At 40.6% G+C, this 21,204-nt stretch overlaps 1 long non-coding RNA gene across 1 annotated transcript in view; it reads left to right on the plus strand.

The window, feature by feature from the left end:
- The first annotated feature begins 384 nt into the window (after window positions 1-384).
- Window positions 385-21,204, plus strand: part of LOC122787334 — a 536,782-nt gene continuing 515,962 nt past the window's right edge. Inside the window, exon 1 of the long non-coding RNA XR_006362566.1 lies at window positions 385-831. This is a non-coding gene — a long non-coding RNA (uncharacterized LOC122787334). The remainder of the gene's footprint in view (window positions 832-21,204) is intronic.

A 21,204-nucleotide genomic window follows, 5' to 3' on the forward strand; every position in this document is an offset into this window, starting at 1 on the left:
AGTTGTTAACAAGTTGTTTCATGTAGTTTTGGGTTTGATTCCACCAGCCTTTGTTTACGAGCCGTATGACTGAGCAAATCACTTGCCCACAAGCATCAGTGCTGTACCCCAGTTTAGAAGTATAGGTCAGTAAACAAATGTATTTCTGATAGCATCCTTGCAAACGCTGTATTTGAGATTTGAAAGTGTTCTGTGTTTGAATTGTTTGGTTGTACAAATACATTTCTGTTGTTTTATCTTACATTGTGAGTAAGATAGCAGTAAACAGAACACACTAATTTCCTTCATTTTTTGTAATTTATTCTGCCTCCCAACACACAAACAAACTGCATTTCGCGTGAATAGTGTGCCGCCTTTTTGCCTTTGCAGTTAATTATTTTAACATATTAAATATATTAAGTCAATTGAGCCGAATCATTTCTAGTCACTGAACACTACATTTTACACGCTGTTTTACAACATTTTACCAGTCTTTGCGGTTGCATTACACAACCTATCATTTGGGACCTACAACAACGATTAAAGGTTGCACCAGTCCAGTATCTTCGCACCGCAGTACCACCCAACGGGTTGTACATGTGATGTACTGCAAAGAAAAACAAGCTGTGAACAAACTGTACCCTACACTCGCTTTTGTTCCTATACGTCTTCATACTATGTGGAAAACTTTCTCCTAGAAGTGGATATACTTACTGTATACCAACCATTATTCTGCGTGTTACTAAGCTAACAAAACCTAAATAAGTTGTGCTACACCTCTACGATGAGACCGAAAAAAAGATGCCTCAGTGGTCAGCAATACTGTTATGAAATGCAAGAACTGGACATACTGTATGTATGCTGCAACATGCAGTTTTCGGAAACTATTTATTGTGAGCAATGAGTTGTGTTAGCATTTAATTTAAAACGTTCTGGCACAGTTGTCATTTTTTTAAGTTATAAAATTTTGTTAAACGTTTCCCTCCAAAATATGTGGCTAATTTTGTTTGCTTAAGTCTGTTTTTTTTTCTCTCTTTGTAATATCGAGATGATCTGCACTACCTGGGATGGGGTACATACATACCTCTCAACCTCTTAGCAAAATAAATCTAGACAAAGCCAAAAATAAGGTGGTGGTGGTAAAGGCCCAAAGTAAGGGACAGATTTTAATTATCATGCATTTTCTGAAGGATATAGGGTGTGTGACTCAAGTGTCTGTCATTATTAAGTTGAGGGCAAAAAAAGCTCTTTTTTTAAAACTATAGTAACCTGGTTGCTATAAATGTAAAAAACAGTCTAGGTAGCTATTTACCACAAAAGAAGTATTGAATGCTGGTACTTCTCTACTGTCTAACAACACCTTGAACACATAGCAGCTGTCCTCTTCAGCCCCCAGCCCTCTGCACCATGGATACTGGCTGTAATTGAAATGCAAGTAGTATTGCTAAATGGAAGTAGTTTAAACAGAAAAATGAATAGTCTTAAAGCTTTTCTTTGCAATGAAAATGATACCTGTACTGTACCATAAATGAAGCATAGTTTAAAAGCTCTACCCTAAGTTACCTGTTTCTGCTATTTTCATTTCTATAGGCCAGAGTAGGTGGTGGTGCCTCATTACCTGTACAAAATGAATATTTATATGCAAGAAAAATAGAAAATAAATCCTATATTGGAACTCCTTTATATAAAAAGTGCAACAGACAAATAATTTGACATCATTAGGTGTTATAAAATCCATTTGATGCCTACTACAGAGCACACCACTGTCTTGGTAGTCTTATTACTAGTTAAAAAAGAAAACACCCAAATCAAGATTGGAAACGTTACTGTACTAACAACAGCTCACCTAAATAGTATTGGATTTTATTAGTCAAAATGACTTTGAAGAAATGGGCTGTGATTCATAGCATGCAGTCCTAAATGTTGTAAAACACATAATGTGATGCAGCCCAGAGCTAATTAGGTAAGTATTACAGCCAGCACTGTGCTGACATACCAAGAAATGAACTGCATTGTAAAACAGAGCTGCCATGTTATGCATTATACTCAAGATGCAGGCAGCAGTTCAATCAGGATAGTAAACCAAACAATGAAGGAAGAAGGTTACATAAAATTTAATAGCATACAGCTCCAAGGATTAAGCGCTTTCAAAAAAACTTCATCAGAATCATTTAAACACTGAACAGCACCACATATATATACCCCACCCTTAATTACATAACCAATAAATTCTTTCCCGTAATTAAAAACCACACACAGTATTTTAAAGCAACACACAATATTAAATACCCAGCATTCAAATAAAATTGCATAAACACAAACACCCTATATACTACAAATGGAGAAGTAGCTTTAAACAATATAAGATTTTAATCGAAGCACACTGGTTATAGATATGTTATCACTGAGACCTGGGGTGACCGTGGCATTCAGTTTCAATTGCCAACTTAATTCATTGGTTTCCAGTTCATCTTCCCAAGGTCTCCCTCTATAGTCCCTCGGAACACAACCCCCCCCCACAAAACATGGTTAGAGCTGGTTCTAATGTGCCTAGCCATTGCATTTTTCATATCCCCCTTCCTAATATCAAGTCCATGTTCACACAGACGTTCCCTGAATTTTCTTTTTGTCTTTCCTATATAAAAATGTTGGCAGTTAAGGCATTTCCCCACATATATAACCCCCATAGTATTGCAAGTACAATGAAACTTAGGTCTAAAAATCTTATAATTAACCTCTACTTGATCACCTTCCAATACCATCCCACAGTGGGTGCAATGACCACATTTATAAGTACCCCATTTTTTATTTGAGGTATTGGGTCCAATATCAATTGTAGGATGTTCAAAGAACTTTTTGAGTGCTTTTCATCTTCTAAACACAACACAGGGTCTAACCTCAACTATACTAGACATTTCTTTAAACAAAGAGAAAATATTCCAGTATTTATAAATAATTTCCCTGATACTCTTCGCCTCATTACAAAACTTAGTAATAAAGCCCTCCAATGGGTCCTTATTTTTGTTTTTACCAGGTCCAAATTCCTTTAACTTGATTTTTGAGTCTGAAAAGTTGGACAATGTTATTCACAACGATTTGTTATTCCCCAATCACCAGAATGACTATTAGGCCATCTTTAAGAAAGCCAATGGGGATATAGAGAGAATGACTAATAATAAAAAGAAAAAGTTTGTAAGAGACTGTGTGGCGTACATGGAAAGGAAGGCATATCCAAAACCACCCACTACCAATAGGAAAGAGGCTTTGGATGATGTGCGTCAATGGGATGGTCCTCTGAATCAAGATAACCAGGTAACCAGTGAAATGGAAGTCCCTTTAGACGGGAATCAAGCGAATGGGCCTCGGAGGACCAAATGATTAGAAAACCAGAGGAACAGAGGCAACAACACTTTTTCCAACAACAGGAACCTTTCCAAGGGAATTATTGGCACGGAAATTATCAGTACAACAATCCGTAAGCAGCACAATTAACAAAAAAACTGAGGGTTATGCTACTCAACGCCTGGAGTTTAAATCTCAAAATGCACGCGCTCGAAGCACTCCTCAGTATGGAGAATGTCAACATCTGTGCAGTAACTAAAACCTGGTTCAAGGCTCCAGAAAGTACCCTAGCACTACTGGGCTACAACTCATACCACACGTTTCGGCCACAGAACATGGACCGAAACACAAAATGAGGGGTTGTATCCATATTCATCAAGGATACCTACACCTCCAGGTTAGTGGCGCAGCATGATACCTCTGAGATCATCCATGTGCAACTAACATTGGGCAAATCTGCAATGCAAATTATGGCCTGATACAGATCACCCCCCATGACCCAGGACCACCACTCCACCTTCTGGAGACACTGGAAAACAAGAAGGTCCTACCAAACACCCTGATATTGGGCGATTTCAATTACCCTACCATTCACTGGGAAAACTACTCGAGTACAAATTCCCAGGCCCAGCGCTTCCTGGAATTCATCAACTGAAATGCCCTGGATCAGCTGGTAAACTCCCCTACCAGAGGTGAAAACATATTGGACCTGGTCATCACCAACATGGGCGACAGGTGTTCCACACCGGAGGTCAACCAGTCACTGGTTAGATCAGACCATAAACTAATCACTCTGGATGTCCACACGCTACTACCACCACCCCCAACTAAAGAAACCACAGTAAAAAACTTTTCTAAAGCAAACTTCACCTTACTTAAGACAGAGGTGGTAAGTTTCACAGCCCCCCATGCTAAAGGATAACACTGCCGAAGATGCAGAAACCTTTACAGATACACTCTATGAGTACCTACAAGGATGCATGAATTGTGCCATCCCTAGCAAAACCAAGACTCACTCCTCTAAGAGAAGGAAACCAGTTTGGTGGACCCCTGCAATAAACAGGCTATACAATAGAAGGAGGAAACTAGTTCAGAAAAAAGCAAATCCCAAAAAGGAAAGACATCCCGGATCAGTATCAGTAAGAAAATGAGGTCCCTCATGAAATCATCCAAGGCTAACTTCGAAAGAAAAATAGCCAAGGTTTCAAAAGATAACCACAAAGCCTTCTTTAGCTATGTTAAGAATCTAAATGGCAACTCGCAGATATGCACTGAACTAGTGCAAAATAGCACAAAATATACTGAACCTATGGATATTGCCAACATTCTGGCAGCTAGATTCAGTGCAAACTTCACCCCCCTCTCACCTCCAAAAGGGCGCACAATAATACCGGAAAAGTGTAGTGTCCCAAAAATCACAGACGCACAGGTGAAAACAGCCTGTTCAAAAGCCAAAAACACAGCATCAATGGGACCAGATGGTGTCCCATGCTGCGTCTTGCACGAACTACAGAACGAACTAACCCCCACCTAAACACGCTGTTCAACCTCAGCCTTTCCACAAGCTATGTGCCCATAGAATGGCACACAGCAACGGTTATTCCTCTCCACAAAGGAGGGGCCACAACTGACCCTGGTAACTATCGCCCCATAAGCCTGACTAGCCTGGTCTGCAAGGCTATGGAGCGCATCATCGTGGAACTCATTAACAAAGACATTGGGAACCTCCAAACACTTGCCCCGACCCAGTTCAGCTTTGTTAAGGGCAGATCATGCCTACTAAACCAGGTTGACATCTTCGAGACAGTCACCAACGCCATAGACGAGGGAAAGGTGGTTCACACAGCCTACCTTGACCTCGCCAAGGCTTTTGACACCATTCCCCACTCGGGTATTACAGAAAAACTCACCAGCCTGAACATAAACCCCTACATCACGAGATGGGTTGACAACTGGCTTACAGACAGAACTCACACGGTAAGAATAGTGGGCTCCAGGTCCGACTCTAAACCAGTCAGAAGTGGTGTCCCACAAGGCTTGGTCCTGGGACCCCTACTGTTCGGCACATATACTTCTCAGAAGTACAGGCAAACACAGGAGGACTATGGCTAACCAAGTTTGCCGATGACTGCAAACTGGGAGCCATAATTGACTCTCCGGCTGACATGGACATCCTACAAAAGGGCCTTACTGAGATGGACACCCGGCGTCAAAGTCATGGCCTCAAGCTAAATGACAAAAAATGCATAGTCATCCCATTTGGGAAAAACAAAACACCCAAATTACCACATAGGTGGCAGCCCCCTTAATACAGAAGAAGTAATAAGAGATCTGAGGACCCAGGTAGATAGTAATCTCTCCTTTGACAATCATATTGCCAAAGTAGTTAGGAAATCCTTCTGTGTGGCATATCTAATTACTAAAGGGTTCGCATCTAGAAATAAAGAGGTTATAGTGCCCCTCTACTCGTCACTCATTAGGCCCATCATAGAGTACAATGCTCCATTTGGGATGTACCTCACAAGACACTTCCAACAACTGGAAAGACCACAAAAGTACCTCACCAAGAGGATTACGGGTCTCAAATATATGTCCTATGCAGCCCAACTAAAAAAACTCCGGCTGTACTCAGTGGCATATCGCTTACTCAGAGGTGATCTCTGCCTGACTTACAAAGCCATGCCCAACTCAGAATTGATGGACATGCTCCACCTAAAGAAATCCAAGCCATTGCGAGCCACGCACTCTAGTGAGCTAAACCTTGCCACAGCAATAAATAGAACATACTGGAGGGATAGATTCCTGTCACAGAGACTCCCCATGCTTTGGAACAAAATTCCAAATTACATCAGGCAGAGCCCCTCACTAACAGTCTTCAAGAGAAACCTTGACAAGTGGATGGATAAAAGGAAATACACCCCTGGGATCACTTCATTGGCTCTGCTTGACAGAGGATTAGTTATTTAATCAATGGGGCGGCGAAAGCCGACACACTCTGGCTAGGCTTATAAATGCCCTTGGGCAGATAGCCTAGTTCCTACCTATGAACAGGAACTGGGAGCAGAAGTGAATATGGACTTTTTTCAGTTAGCGTCTTTGGGAGCAAATGATTTGCAAGGTACTGTTGAAGTGTGTTTTCCTTCTTATACCCAAGGCGCAGTAGTTGAAATTGTTCACAATTATGTTGGGGACTTCAAATATTACAACTATAGTGACTTTGAGTGCAATATTGAGCATGTAAATTTATTAAGTAAGGGCAAATTGTTTGTGCCTGCATCTAGTTTTAAAATTGGTAAATTGCTTATAGATTTGAAACTGTTTCTTAGAAAAATGTGTTTTAAACTTTTGTTTCATGATGAAGTTTATTGCTCAGGGGAAGTGTTGAGGAGAAGTAGCATGTTTAATCCCCCTTTACCTCTACCACTCATTATTTTTGAGAAATTAATAGAATATGAGTTTAGAAATTTAAAATTGAATAGTTCATATGTTCATGAGAATTTGAGTGCCCATGAATCTTTGTTATTGCATGAACTTTCCAATAACAAACAACTTAGGGTTATGAAACCCGATAAGGGGGGAGGGGTCGTTATTATGGGGAAAGATGATTATATTAATAAAATGTTAGCACATGTGAATAATAGTGATCTGTATGAAGAGACATCTTTAAGTCTTATCAAATTGGCCTATCATCATATAGATTTTTACTTACAAGATATGTTGGATGAAGAGGCGATAACATGATGTTTTTTTGTTTTTTTTTTCAAGTAAAGTACCCAGTGGTAGCTGTTATTTTTGGGATACCCAAAATTCATAAGTGTATTAATAATCCACCTATGAGGCCTATTGTTAGTGCTAGGAAACCCAAGACTCACCCCCTGGGTAAATATGCTGATCTTTTACTTAAAAACTGTTTGGAATCGTTTGACTATATATGCAAAGATTCTTGGGGCTTTTTGATAAAAATGAGGAAATTGGAATTTTTTGAAAAGTATGTCTTTTTGACCATTGATATGGTAGAACTACATAATGTTATTCCCCATGAAGTAGGGATAGAATGGTTTCATGATTTCCTTTGCAAATGCACATATCTTGACAATAATACTATAAACATTTTAGTTCTTTGTATGGAATTAGTACTTAAGTACAATTTTGTGTATTTAGATGGGCAATACTTCAGGCAAAAGAAGGGAGTTGCGATGGGGGCAGCTTGTGTTCCCATCTTTGCAAATATTATTCTGTTACAATGGGAGAGACATATTTTGTTCCCATATTTCCAGGTAAAGCCATGGAGTTTATATCTTCGATTTCTGGACGACATATGTATTGTTTGGAATAGAGCAGTAGAGGAAATTGAAAGTTTTGTACATTTTTTAAATACCTCTACTTCCTTCTTGAAGTTTACCCATCAGTGGGATGCAAGTTTTATGAATTATTTGGATGTTACCATTTCGAAGGATGTGGGGAACAAAAGGTGGGTTAGTACGATATATCGGAAGTCCACCTACAGTAATAGTATTTTACATTTTGACAGCAGCCATCCATTCCATCAGAAAGTTGGGATATTTAAGGGACAATTTATCTAGCTTGCACGGATGTTTTTTGATTGGAACCCGTTTGTTTATGAATGTGATAAAATGGGAAATATGTTTCAGAGTAGAGGTTACCCTGGTAGTTTAGTGTTGCAAATAGATAATGATATCAAAGAGAGGAGAACTAAGGGGGAGTTTGTGCCCCTTATTAGTCTAAATTTGGACCAAGGGGAATTTGGACCTGGTAAAAACAAAAATAAGGACCCATTGGAGTTGGGGGGGGGGGTTATTACTCAGTTTTGTAATGAGACCAAGAGTATCAGGGAAATTATTTATAAATACTGGAATATTTTCTCTTTCTTTAAATGAATGTCTAGTATAGCTGAGGTTAGACCCTGTGTTGTGTTTAGAAGAGGAAAAGCACTCAAACATTTCTTTGAACATCCTACAATTGATATTGGACCCAATACCTCAAATAAAAAATAGGGTACTTATAAATGTGGTCATTGCACCCACTGTGGGATGGTATTGGAAGGTGATCAAGTAGAGGTTAATTATAAGATTTTTAGACCTAAGTTTCATTGTGCTTGCAATACTATGGGGGTTATATATGTGGGGAAATGCCTTAACTGCCAACATTTTTATATAGGAAAGACAAAAGGAAAATTCAGGGAACGTCTGTATGAACATGGACTTGATATTAGGAAGGGGGATATGAAAAATGCAATGGCTAGGCACATTAGTACCAACACTAACCACGTTTTTTTTTTTTTTGTGTTGGAATGTGTTCCGACGGACTATAGAGGGGGACCTTGGGAAGATGAACTGGAAGCCAAGGAATTAAGTTGGCAATTGAAATTGAATGTCACAGTCCCCCCAAGTCTCAGTGATAATATATCTATAACCAGTGTGCTTAAATTAAAATGTTATATTGTTTAAAGCTACTTCTCCATTTGTAGTATATCGGGTGTATGTGTTTTTGCAATTTTATTTGAATGCTGGGTATTTAACATTGTGTGTTGCTTTAAAATACTGTGTGTGGTTTTTAATTAAGGGAAAGAATTTATTGGTTATGTAATTAAGGGTGGGGTATATATATATATATATATATATATATATATATATATATATATATATATATATGTGGTGCTGTTCAGTGTTTAAATGATTCTGATGAAGTTTTTTTCGAAAGCGCTTAATCCTTGGAGCTGTGTGCTATTAAATTTTATTTAACCTTCTTCCTTCATTGTTTGGTTTACTATCCTGGTTGAACTGCTGCCTGCATCTTGAGTCTGGTGTTTCTTGTGTTTTCCTATGTTATGCATTAGGGCAGTACAGGCTGCCACGGTGAGTGCATGATCAGTGTGGCAGATGTCATTACCGATGCTGGTTAGTATGATACAGTTCATGTCTGCATAAACAAGCAAAGGATCAATGAGTCAGATTTCATCACCAATGCTGGTTGTCTAAGTACCCCAGGGATGGCCTTTGGTCAACTGGTACCCTAGGCAAAAGGTCTCCACAGTGCCTCCATCCCGGTCTACCTACACCATCCAGATTACTGGAAAAACTCCCTTGCAAGAGTGGCACCCTGGGCGGCTGCCTAGTTGGCTTCCTTTCCTTGAATGGCTCTAATGTATCAGCATTGCTGTATGTATCAAACCCCCTTCTCTGAAATGCTGCTCTGTATACCTTTATGGATGGCTTTGGCTATTCATGTGGTTGATGTAGGAGATGTATGTGACTCAACAACATTGGCTGGATTAGTATTACTTTAATTTAACTCACAAAATGTGGCCCAACAACCCTGTCTGTGAATTGGTTTTCTATTTCAGTATTACTTCAGTTTACCTCCCCATATATGGAATTCCAATAAACATATCTCTGTATCCCAATTTGATATCAGGATTACACTAGACTAAGTCATTTATACACTGAAAACCAAAAGTTCTGTTTTTCCGGGCAGTTTCATTGTCAGCATTATATCAGAATAATTTACTGCCGCACAGACTATCAGATTTAAGTATTTTCTGTATATCAGTATTACAGAAAGTAACAAACTTACACAATTCATGCCAACTATTGAAATCCCAACATCAGTAAACACATTCTGCTTAAACAAAATAAAGAAGTGCTTAAACTAATAAAATTAGCCAGAACAGGATAAAAACAGACTAGCATCTCAAAAGGGGCAAAATAATTAATTTTTTAATTACATCAGAAAACTAGAAAAATGGTAATAAAGTTAATATGCTTTTGATAAACAATGTAGTAGAAATAGCTGATCAAAATGTAACTGCAGAATCTGAGCAGATAAATTCTGTCCCAGCTTCAATGACCTAAGGCTACACGTTCTACAGCCCTGTCTACTAAAGGTGCCCCCCAGCATTATAGAGGAAATGATGCCCTTGGCAATAAGAAACCTTACCAGCACTAGCTCTACAATATTTAACAGTATTCCTTAGTTTCTTTTATATAATGGGAAGTAATCTGCAGAAAACTTTATGCATTCTTGCTAATAAATGTATTAAGAGGACAAATCTCAGCAGTATGGCATTAGGCCATAGTGATCCCTATTCATAAGGGAGGTGCTACATCAAACCCTAATAGCTATATAATCTTCAAGCTCTCTCATATTTTGTCCATGGATGTGTGACTAAGTATCAGTGAACAAATGTTCAGTACTTCACTCAAAAATGCAAATGTTTTACTGTTAATTCCTGAGAAAATAATGAAGATTAGCATTTGCGGTAAGAATAAAAAGGTAAAATCCTTTGAATTACATATACTAATTCTAAGAGCACCATTCCTTGAAGTAAGTGGAATTTCCCAACATGTTACAGTGTCAGAATCAATATATGTGACAACACACTTGCATTCACCTAGATGAGAGCACGTTGCACTCCTCTATGTCATGTCTTCATTGGTGAAATCGAACCACAAAGCTGTCTCACTCAGAATAGAAATCAACCTGGAAAACCCAACTAAACCCATAACAGTCAGGAACTATATAAAAGCAAAGTAGATCCTATTAAGCGATAGTTTGTCAAAATTCATGGTCCCCAAACTCCCAAAACACGCCTACCTTTGCAGAATTATTTACAGAAACCCTGTAAAAACATGCAAATGGCTGCAATGAGGCTGTTGTACCTACCAGAAGTAAGCCTAGATCTAACACCAAAAACAAACAGCACTGGTGGAATCCTTACCTTTACAGGCTATATAACAGAAGAAAAAAGTCATGATCAAAATCAGAAATAGCAGCTCTCATAGAGACAAGAGCTTCCTGATTCAACTAAACAAGAAACTAAGAGGTCTAATAAAGTCCAACAAAGCCAATTATGAGGTCAGGATAGCTTCCCAGGCTAAGGACAATCACAATGCTTTCTTCAGCTATGTCAGGAACCTTAAAGGTAACACTCAGCAATGTGCAGAACTAGTGGTAAATGGCACAACCTTCACTGACCTGGGTGACATAGCAAATGTACTGCCTGATAAATTTAGCTCTAACTTCACCCCCCACTACTCCCTGTGAAATCCCTTCTAGCATATCCCCTCAACTATTAACAGGGAGCAGATTGTAGCGGTACTAGCTAAGGCAAAAAACACTGCTTCAATGAGCCCAACAATATCCCCAGTTGCCTCTTAAATAGGCTAAAACATGACCTAGCAGGACCACTTGAGGCACTCTTCAACTACAGCCTCAAAAAAGGTTACATGCCAGGTGAATGGAGGGCTATAATGGTCATCCCTCTTCATAAGGGTGGGCCATCAACCGACCCTGGGAACTACAGTCCTATCAGTCTGACAAGTTTAATATGCAAAGCCATGGAACGAGTAATTATGGAAATGATCACAAGGACATTGGCAACCTACACACACACTGGAACAATTCCAGTTTGGCTTTGATAAGGGAAGTTCTTACATACTTAACCTGGTAGACTTTTTTTTGAGAGGGAAACAATAGCTATGGATGAGGGGGAAAATGGTGCATACTCCCGACCTTGACCTGGCAAAGGCATTAGATACAATATCCCACTTGGGTATTGTTGACAAACTCTTAGCACTAGAAATAAATCTCTATATAACACATTGGGTTGCCAGATGGCTCACAGATAGGACCAAAAAAGTCAAGATTGGTGAGACCACCTCCACAAAGAGTCCGGTCCCCAGCAGAGTACCCCAGGGCTTTGTGTTGGGCCCGCTTCTATTTGGCATCTACTTTTCAGAAGTTAAGGCTAATGTCAGAGGCCTCTGGCTCACCAAGTCCACAGATGACTGCAAATTGGGAGCTATCATAAGTTCCCCACATGACACCAGCATCCTACAAGAAGGTCTAACTCAAACAAATGATAGGTGTGAAAGCCATAGATTAAAACTCGATGCAAATAAATGCTTTATAGTGCCCTTTGGGAAAGCATCCACCTAAGCTAATTACTTCATAGATAAAACACTCCTAAGAGTTGTCCCAATAGTTGGGGATCTGGGAACATATATATAGAGTAATCTGGAGTTCGACCAACATGTAGCCATGATAGTACAAAAGGAATCATTCTATGTCGCCTAACTCGTAAGTAAGGGTATGGTATCCAGGTCCAAGGAAGTAATAGTTTCACTCTACTCATCTCTTATCAAACCCATCATTGAGTACAATGCCCCCTTCGAAATATACCTAACCAAGCACTTCAACAGTTGGAATGCCTTCAAAGGTTCCTCATCAGGAGAATTCAGGGTATGAATACCCTGTCCTACACAGATCGCCTTAAGGTCCCATCTCTGTACTCAGTCTCCTACAGGTTATTGGGGAGGTGAGTGATTTATATCTAGCATACAAGTCTTCCTCAGATCCATCTTTAACTGCTCTCTTGCAGATTGTCAAGACAAACAGCACCAGAAACACTAGATTCAAGAACATGTACTTTGTCTGTGACAAATACAGAACCTGCTGGAGGGGGCAATATGTGTATCAAAGGATCCCTGTGCTACAGAATAAGCTCCCCACCTACAAGAAGCAAAGTTCATTTTTGACCCTATTCAAAAGAAACCTTGATCACTTGATGTGACCAAATTTTGAGGCAAAGTCTAAACCAACCGTAGTAGAAGTAGTGACTATAGTAACATAGATAAAAGAACTGGAAATGGGAACTTCAGGAAAGAGAAGAAGCAAATTACATAGAAAAAATGGGAATTGTGTGAAAGATACATGCAGAATAATATTTTGGTGGAGGAATGCGGTTTAAGTGAAGACAGGAACCGAATGAACTATGTAATGTCTGACTATCAATGACTGTATAAAAGATTATATGTGATGGATAATATTTGCAACTGAAAATGTCAGTATGGTTTGTTTTCATTTATATAAATGTATGATTGCCTATATCATAAGTGATGATTCAATAAAGATGTTTCTTATTAAAAAAGAGAGGGGTATATGTTTTATTGGCAAGTGTTTGAATGATAGTGAGATTTCATTTCGAGGCAGTTGCTGTTAAGAGAAAGCTAATTTCCAGCTGGGATAGTAAAAAGCCTTTTCCTATTGCAATTATGGAAGGTTTTGAGAAGAAAGAACATTAGTGGGTTTATTTTCTTTCTTTTATTTCATAAGTGTGAAGATAAGCTGAGAGATTGGTGGATCTAGCTGGAGTCCTAGATACTTACATAAAATAGTGTGTTTCATTGTGGCATTGTTGTGATCAGTGATTTATAGGTTCATAGGCTCATACTAGGCTATCTGCCCTAGGGCATTTATAAGCCTAGCCAGAGTGTGTTTGGCTTTCGCCACTCATTTTAAATTAATTTTGCTATGCCCTTTTTTGAGGTTGGTATACTGTGCCTCTGTCTAACAGTGACACAGAAGTGATACCCGGGGTAAACCTACGATCCCCCATCCACTCATCAAGATTCCTCTTGAAGAGAGTCAATGAGGGACTCTGCCTAACCTGGACTGGGATTTTATTCCAGAGTGAAGGGAGCCTCTGGGTTATGAATCTGTCCCTCCAGCATGTCCTATTTATTTCAGTGCTGAGGTTCAAGTCTCTCGAGCGCGTAGCTCGATGGGATTTTGATTTTCTGAAGTGCAGCATGTCCATTAATTCCGGGTTGGATATGGCTTTATATGTCAGGCACAGATCGCCTCTGAGCAGGCGGTATGCCACTGAGTAGAGCTGGAATTTCTTTAACCGGTCAGCATATGGCATCTGTTTGAGCCCTTTGATCCTCTTGGTGAGGTACTTTTGGGGTCTTTCCAGTTGCTGCAGGTGTCTTGTAAGGTACATCCCAAAAGGGGCATTGTACTCAATTATGGGCCTGATGAGGGATGAGTAAAGAGGCACGATGACCTCCCCTGATCTAGATGTGAATCCCTTCATGATTAGGTGGGCTATATAAAATGTTTTTCTAACCACTTTGGCCACGTGGTTGTCAAATGAGTGATTGCTATCAGCTTGGGTCCCCAGGTTCCTAATTACTTCTTCCGTACTTAATGGATTACCACTTATGTGGTAATTTGTGGGCACTTTGTTTTTGCCACAGGGGATGACTATACACTTTTTGGCGTTTAGCTTGAGGCCATGGCTCTGGCACCAGTTGTCTGTTTCTATGAGGCCCTTTTGGAGGATGCTTGTGTCGGCTGGAGAGTCGATTATGGCGCCCAGTTTGCAGTCATCTGCGAACTTGGTCAGCCACAATCCTTCCGTGTTGGCCTGTACCTCTGAGAAATATATACCGAACAAAGAGAGGTCCCAGGACTGAGCCTTGTGGGACGCCTCTTGTAACTGGTTTGGAGTCTGACATGGCTCCAGCAATTCCAACCATGTGAGTTCTGTCCTTGAACCAGTTTGCAACACATCTAGTGACATAGGGGTTTATATTTAAGCTGGTGAGCTTATCTATAATGCCCGAGTGGGGTATTGTATCGAAGGCTTTTGCGAGGACCAGGTAGGCTGTGTGGACCACCTTCCCCTCGTCAATGGCCTTGGTGACTGTTTCAAAGAAATCAACCAGGTTTAAGAGGCAGGATCTGCCCTTAACACAGCCGAACTGGGTAGGATCCAGTGTCTGTAGGTCCCCAATATCTTTATTTATAAGGTCCATGATGATCCTTTCCATAGCTTTGCAGACCAAGCTAGTCAGGCTTATGGGGCGATAGTTTCCAGGATCCGTTGAGGCACCACCTTTGTGGAGAGGGACCACCATTGCTGTACGCCACTCTTTGGGTACATATCCTGTAGTAAGGCTGAGATTGAACAGTAGTTTTATGTTTGGGTTTAGCTCTTCTTGGAGTTCATGCTCTTACCTGAGCATCTGGGATGTCAGGGGGCAGCACTCTGCTGGGATAGATATTTGCCCTTTTGGTGGGGAGGGGGGGGTTGCGCTGAACCTGTTATCTAGGATGTTGGCAATGTCTGTGGGTTCGGTGTATTTTTTTGTCATTTTGGACTAATTCTGAGCATATCTGGGAATTCCCACCCAGGTTCCTAACATAACTAAAGAAAGCCTTGTGATTATCCTTAGTGTCCTGTGCAATTTTTCTCTCAAAGCTGACCTTAGACGATTTTATGAGTGCCCATAGTTTTTTGCTAATACTGATCAGAGATGCCTTCCCTTTTTGGGATTTTGCTCTATCATATAGTAGCTTCCTCCTTCTATTGTATAGTTTGTTTATGGCCGGGGTCCACCAGACAGGACGTTTGCCTTTGGAGGATTGGGTCTTGGTTTTATTTGGGATTGCATGATCCATGCATTCCTGAAGGTGTTCATAGAATGCATTTATAAAGGATTCTGCGGTCTGGGCCGTATTTTCCATAGGCCCCGGGGCTTTGAAAGATTCCACCTCGGTTTTGAGGAGTGTGAAATTTGCTTTAGAGAAGTTTTTCACTGTGGTTTTCTGGGCAGGGGGTGGGGTCGGGATGTGAATATCCAGTGATATTAGTTTATGGTCTGAGGGATACACTTCTGGTCTGGAGCATAGAATCCCCATGTTGGTGATGATCAGGTCCAGTATGTTTTCCCCTCTTGTGGGAGTGGTAACAAGTTGTTCCATAGCATTTGAGTTTATAAATTCTAGGAACCTTTGGGCTAGGGTGTTGGAGCTAGAGTAATGCTCCCAGTCTATGTTTGAGTAGTTGAAGTCGCCCAATATAATGGTGTTTGGAGAGACCTTCATATTTTCCAGTGTTCTCAGGAAGGCCGAGTGGAGTTCCTGGGTTTGGGAGGGTGGTCTGTAGCAGGCTATAAACTGGAAGGCAGTTTACCGACTGTTAGTTGCACATGGATAGTCTCTGATGCTTCGTGCTGTGCCACCAACCTGGAGGTGTGGGTATCTTTGACGAATATTGATACTCCCCCTCCTTTTGTGGTTCGGTCCAAGTTTTGGGGCCAAAAAGCATGGTATGAGGTATAACCTGGTAGTGCTGGGGTGCTCTCGGGAGCCTTGAACCGGTTTCTGTTACTGCACAGATATCGATGTTCTCCATGCTAAGGAGAGTTTTGAGTGCATTCATCTTGAGGTTTAGACTTCTGGCGTTGAGTAGCATTACTCTTAGTTTCTTATCCCTTGTGATACCTATGGAGGTGGGTTTGTCTTTTGAGCCTTGCCTAAAAAAGGCACTATGGGGGTAGCAAGAGCCTTTGCCAATATCCGAAAGCCCAGGGGTGATAGGTGCAAGCCATCCCTAGCGAAGCATCTTGGCTTGTCGAGCATGTCATCCCAGGCTGATAGGCATTGGATCCCCTTTGAATGACACCAATACTTAAGCCAATTGTTGAACTTGATCATCTTGTTTTCATATTGTGGCATCATTCTTGGTGAGGGTAAGATGCTACTCAAGGTCAGGGTCATACCGGCCTGGGCTACATGCTCAGAGAGCTCCTCTATGTCTCTTTTCATGTAGTCCAGGGAGGTACGTCTCAGGTCATTCACACCAGCATGGACAATGACTGAGTCATATTTGTACTTGCCTTGGAGTGACCTGAGTGCTTGTGTTATGTGGCGGATCCTAGCGCCCAACAGGCAGCTCACCGTGACCTTCTCCTTGTTCAGCCTGGTGAGCGGGACATCAGTGTGCCTGATGATAGAGTCACCTATTACAAGTGTATCAGGTGTGTTGTTTAACCTTAAGGGCTGTGACTGTTCGGCACACTGGCTTTTGAGCTATGTGTTGCACGTGTTTTGTTTTGGGGTAGCGGTTGCTTGGGTGTCTGCTTTGGAGGTCTCTGTTGCTTAGGCAGATTTTTATTTAGAGCCTCCGAGTATGTTTTTGTGTGTTTATGTGTTTGGTTTGCTGTCGTGGTAGGTCTATGTGAGACTGGAATTGTAGTGAGTGTGGTTTCCTTTTCCTCCTGACTGGTTACGCCATTACTGAGTTGAGAGAGCTTAGCCTCCAGTTTGGCTATATGGTTGCATCTCTCACATGTGTTGGAATTTGTTGGGAGGAGGAGAGGGTTGTTTGTGTACATGAGGCAGTTGTAGCATTGCCTCAAGATTCCCAGATTCACCAGCTGGACCGGAGAGGAGATTGACAACTAACCTTTGGACATGCTAGAATAGTATTGGGAATTCCTTTATAATTGAAAAAAAAGGGCCAGTGGGGAACAAGGTAATCAAGGGGAGTTTGTGAGGGTGTAGTGCTTTTAATTTTTTAGCGCTGACCTATATAATTGCTTTAGTGAGCAAGTGCCAGGTAACTTAAATGCAAAAACGACAAACAGTAACTTTCATTCAAGTGAAACAAGGAAATAAGTGCAGTAAGCAATGCAGATATCACTAGGGATCCACAGAAGCGCTGAAAAGCCACGTTTTAGGTGGAATTAGTGTTTCAGGGAAATAACAAGCAAACAAACAACAAGCATACAAACAAAGCTAGATTCAGCAGGCCTGGATCTAGTCTATGCTACAGCAAACAAGGTGTATCAATTTCAGTAAGAAACAGTTCAAATATGCAGGCACTATAAGCCTTTAACCAGAAATTCCCAGCTCAGAAGGGCAGAGTCCAGCCTCTCCTCCCACAAGAGTGCAGACCACAAACCTTCTTAATGTAAAATAACTGGCCTGAAGCTCAAGTGCTTAAACCAGAACTAATACACTTTTAGAATAACAGACACTGAGCCCTCAATCAGCAGTTCCCAACTTAGAAGGATGCAAGCTACCTGTCCTGCCACCACAGTGCAGGCCACAAACCTTCCTAATGTAAAACAATTTGCAGTGTTGAGCTATCTTCGCTAAGTTTTTGTTTTGTCCTGAAGAGCATGTATTTTTTTTTTTGTATGAATTGAGTGTGCACTGAGCCAGTAAATTAGATGGAGGAAGTCTGACTGAAATTGTTTTTGTAAAGCTGTGAGGGATTTGTTTGAAAGGTATAGTTTACGTCATCAGCACAAAGTATGAGTGGGAGGTGAGGAAGATTCAGAGGCAGTATGTTCATAATCATAACTCTCAACCTCTTGGCCCAAGAAATCTGGACAAAATCTGACATAATGAGGATACAAAGGTCCAAAAATAGGGACACATTTTAAATATTGCTCTTATAAATGTGGACAGTTTCTAGCGTAACAGGTTATATACTAAAATGCATTTTCTAAGGATATAAAGTCTGAAACTTAAATGTATGACATTATTTACTGATTTAATTCCTCAGATTATCCCACTGATTTATCAGAAAACCAAAAATTTTATGAGGAACGGACCAACATTTTGAGGCAAACGTCTGGATATTATGTGAAAATCTGGAGAGTTGAGAGGTGATATGTTAATATGATAATAGGTTGTTAATATGTTATTAAGCCCTGGCTTCATTGTTGTGCACTGTGTGTGTGTCAGGCTAGTTCAGGAGTTGTCTTTGGGGCAGTTCCAGTCCAGTCAGCTTAGAGGTAAGGGTCTAATTGTTTTTCTCTCCCACTTACTCTGTTGTAGTTGTGAATCTGTTGTTGCCTGCCCCTTATAATAATATGATAACATAATTCTATCCCTCTCCCCGTTCATTGGCTGTTGACAATTAGCACATGAAGTATCATTTTTCATGATCTCTCCCCTTAAATTATTCAATCAGGCTAAAAGACACTTGATAAAATTAATTAATATACATAGGTTCATAAGCTCATAGATTAGTACTAGGCTAAGTACCCTTGTGGGTCATTTTAAGCCTAGATAATTACCAAATGTGAGAATCAAACCCTACACCTTGTGTCTATAAGGTAAATACCTTAACTATTATGCCAGATTGTCACAATGTGCATTGATACTGCTTGTACTGATTTAGTATCAAGTTAGTAATTTTTTTTTTTACTATAATTACTTTACTGGTTTTTGCTGGTGGCAGACAAAGGTTTCAAGGCCAGTTGTTTTGTACTGAAATTTAAATATTCAGTAGCAAGTCCGCCCAAACATTATTCTAAAACCAAACCCAAGCAGTTATAGTTACCCCTGCCCCTGAGTCATTCCTGTCAGAATCATGGACCAGCACTTCCCCACAACTTCTCTAGCTAGCCTGATTGAGATGGGTATCTGGAGACAGTGTAAGAATTGACTCATGCTGTCTGATAATCATCTATTACTCAAACAGGATAACACAGCATGTAAGAGATGTACATATATAATATCTCTGGAGGCAAAATATCACACATGGTAAACTCAGACAACAGAATCATTAGCAGTACACCACACATCACACCTCTCCAAGGAAATCACAACACACACAATCCATCATTTACTGAAGTTGTAAAAATTAACTTGCCTAAACCTCAAAGACCTCCAAAACATAACACAAGTGCAAAGCACACTCAGCATATTAAGCCTACTTCCTCACATAGCACATGGAGTCCCAAAGTCACAGATGCTGAAACCCATAAGGCAGGCATCGACCTAATGAAACATTCTTGTTATAGGTGACTCCATTGTAAGACATGCATATGAGCCTCTTACCAGGCTGAGCAAGGAAAGAGTGATGGTTAGCTGCTTATCTGGTGCCAGGATCTGTTAGATCATGCAAGCACTCACGACCTTGAACAACAAGCACCAGTATGGCTCTGTCATAGTTCATGCTGGTGTCAATGACTAGAGGTATTCCTCCTTAGATTATATGAAGAGAGACATGTTGGAGCTCTCAGACTATGTGTCCAAGTCAGGTATTATCCTAGCATTCAGCAACATTCTACCTTCTCTGAGGATGATGCTGTGATATGAGCAAAAATATTTGACTTCAATAATTGACTTAGTTTTTGGTGTCATTCAAAAGGGTGTCCAATATTTGTCAGCCTGGTAGGATATGATCAATAGACCACATTACTTCACCAGGGACAGCCTGCATCTGTCCCGTCTAGGATTTTGTTTATAGCCAAAGACATTGTCCACCTCCATGGTGCCTCTTTTAGGCAATGCCAGTCTGATAAACCTACAAACATAATGAAACAAGCAAAGAAAAATATGAAGGTGTTACTGATCAAGGCTAGGAGCCTAAACAAGAAACCCCACTCCCTACAAGGCCTTCTCACTCTGGAAGACATTGACATCTGTGTAGTGACTGAGACATGCTTTAAAATGTCAGAGAGCACTCAAACTGTACAGGGCCATAATGTCTTCCACACATTTATACTAGCTACTGTGCAGGAGGGGAAAAAGGTGGAGGTGTATCGGTCTACATTCAGAAGGGACTTACATGAAAACTGGTAAAAAAGCATAATGCACTAGAGCTTCTTCATGTCCAGATAACCATCATAAAGGTCCCATACCATATATTAGCTATGAACTTCCTTTATGACAAAAGAAAGCCACAGTGTGTATGTACAGAAACTAGAATCACTCAGTATTAAACCCAATACCCGGTGCTGTGGTAGCGTTTTTGCCTCACAGCAAGACGTTGTCCCGTTCGATTCTCAACTAGAGCGTCTTCTGTGTGGAGGCATGCGTGAATGGGCGTGCCTTTGTTGAAGGTTGTGTGTCAGGGCTGGTAACTCGGCACATAAAAATCCACTACCAAACATTAGCGGACCGGAGTTCCGCTGTGGCGACCCCTAACTGGGATAAGCCGAAAGACACAACAACAACCGTTTTCCTAAGTGAGCTAAACTATTCAGCTATACACTGAGAAATTTACACCACCACTACTGCACAAGCACAGAGATTCTTGGACTTTGCCAATACAAATGCCCTGGAACAATTAGTCAGAGTACCCACTGAGGGAATAATATGCTGGATCTTGCCCTTACTATATTGCACCATCCCTTCTGTATCTTCATCACTAGTTAGGTTTGACCATAAAGCAGTCTCCTTCAAAATAAAACTGAAACCTGAGATCGCTTCCACCCAGAGTACCTTAAGAAATTTCTTTAAGCAAACTACCTACATCTACTCTTAAATGTT

Source organism: Protopterus annectens, chromosome 13.part0, assembly GCF_019279795.1.
Source record: "Protopterus annectens isolate FY-2018-M chromosome 13.part0, PAN1.0, whole genome shotgun sequence".
Lineage (NCBI taxonomy): Eukaryota > Metazoa > Chordata > Ceratodontiformes > Protopteridae > Protopterus > Protopterus annectens.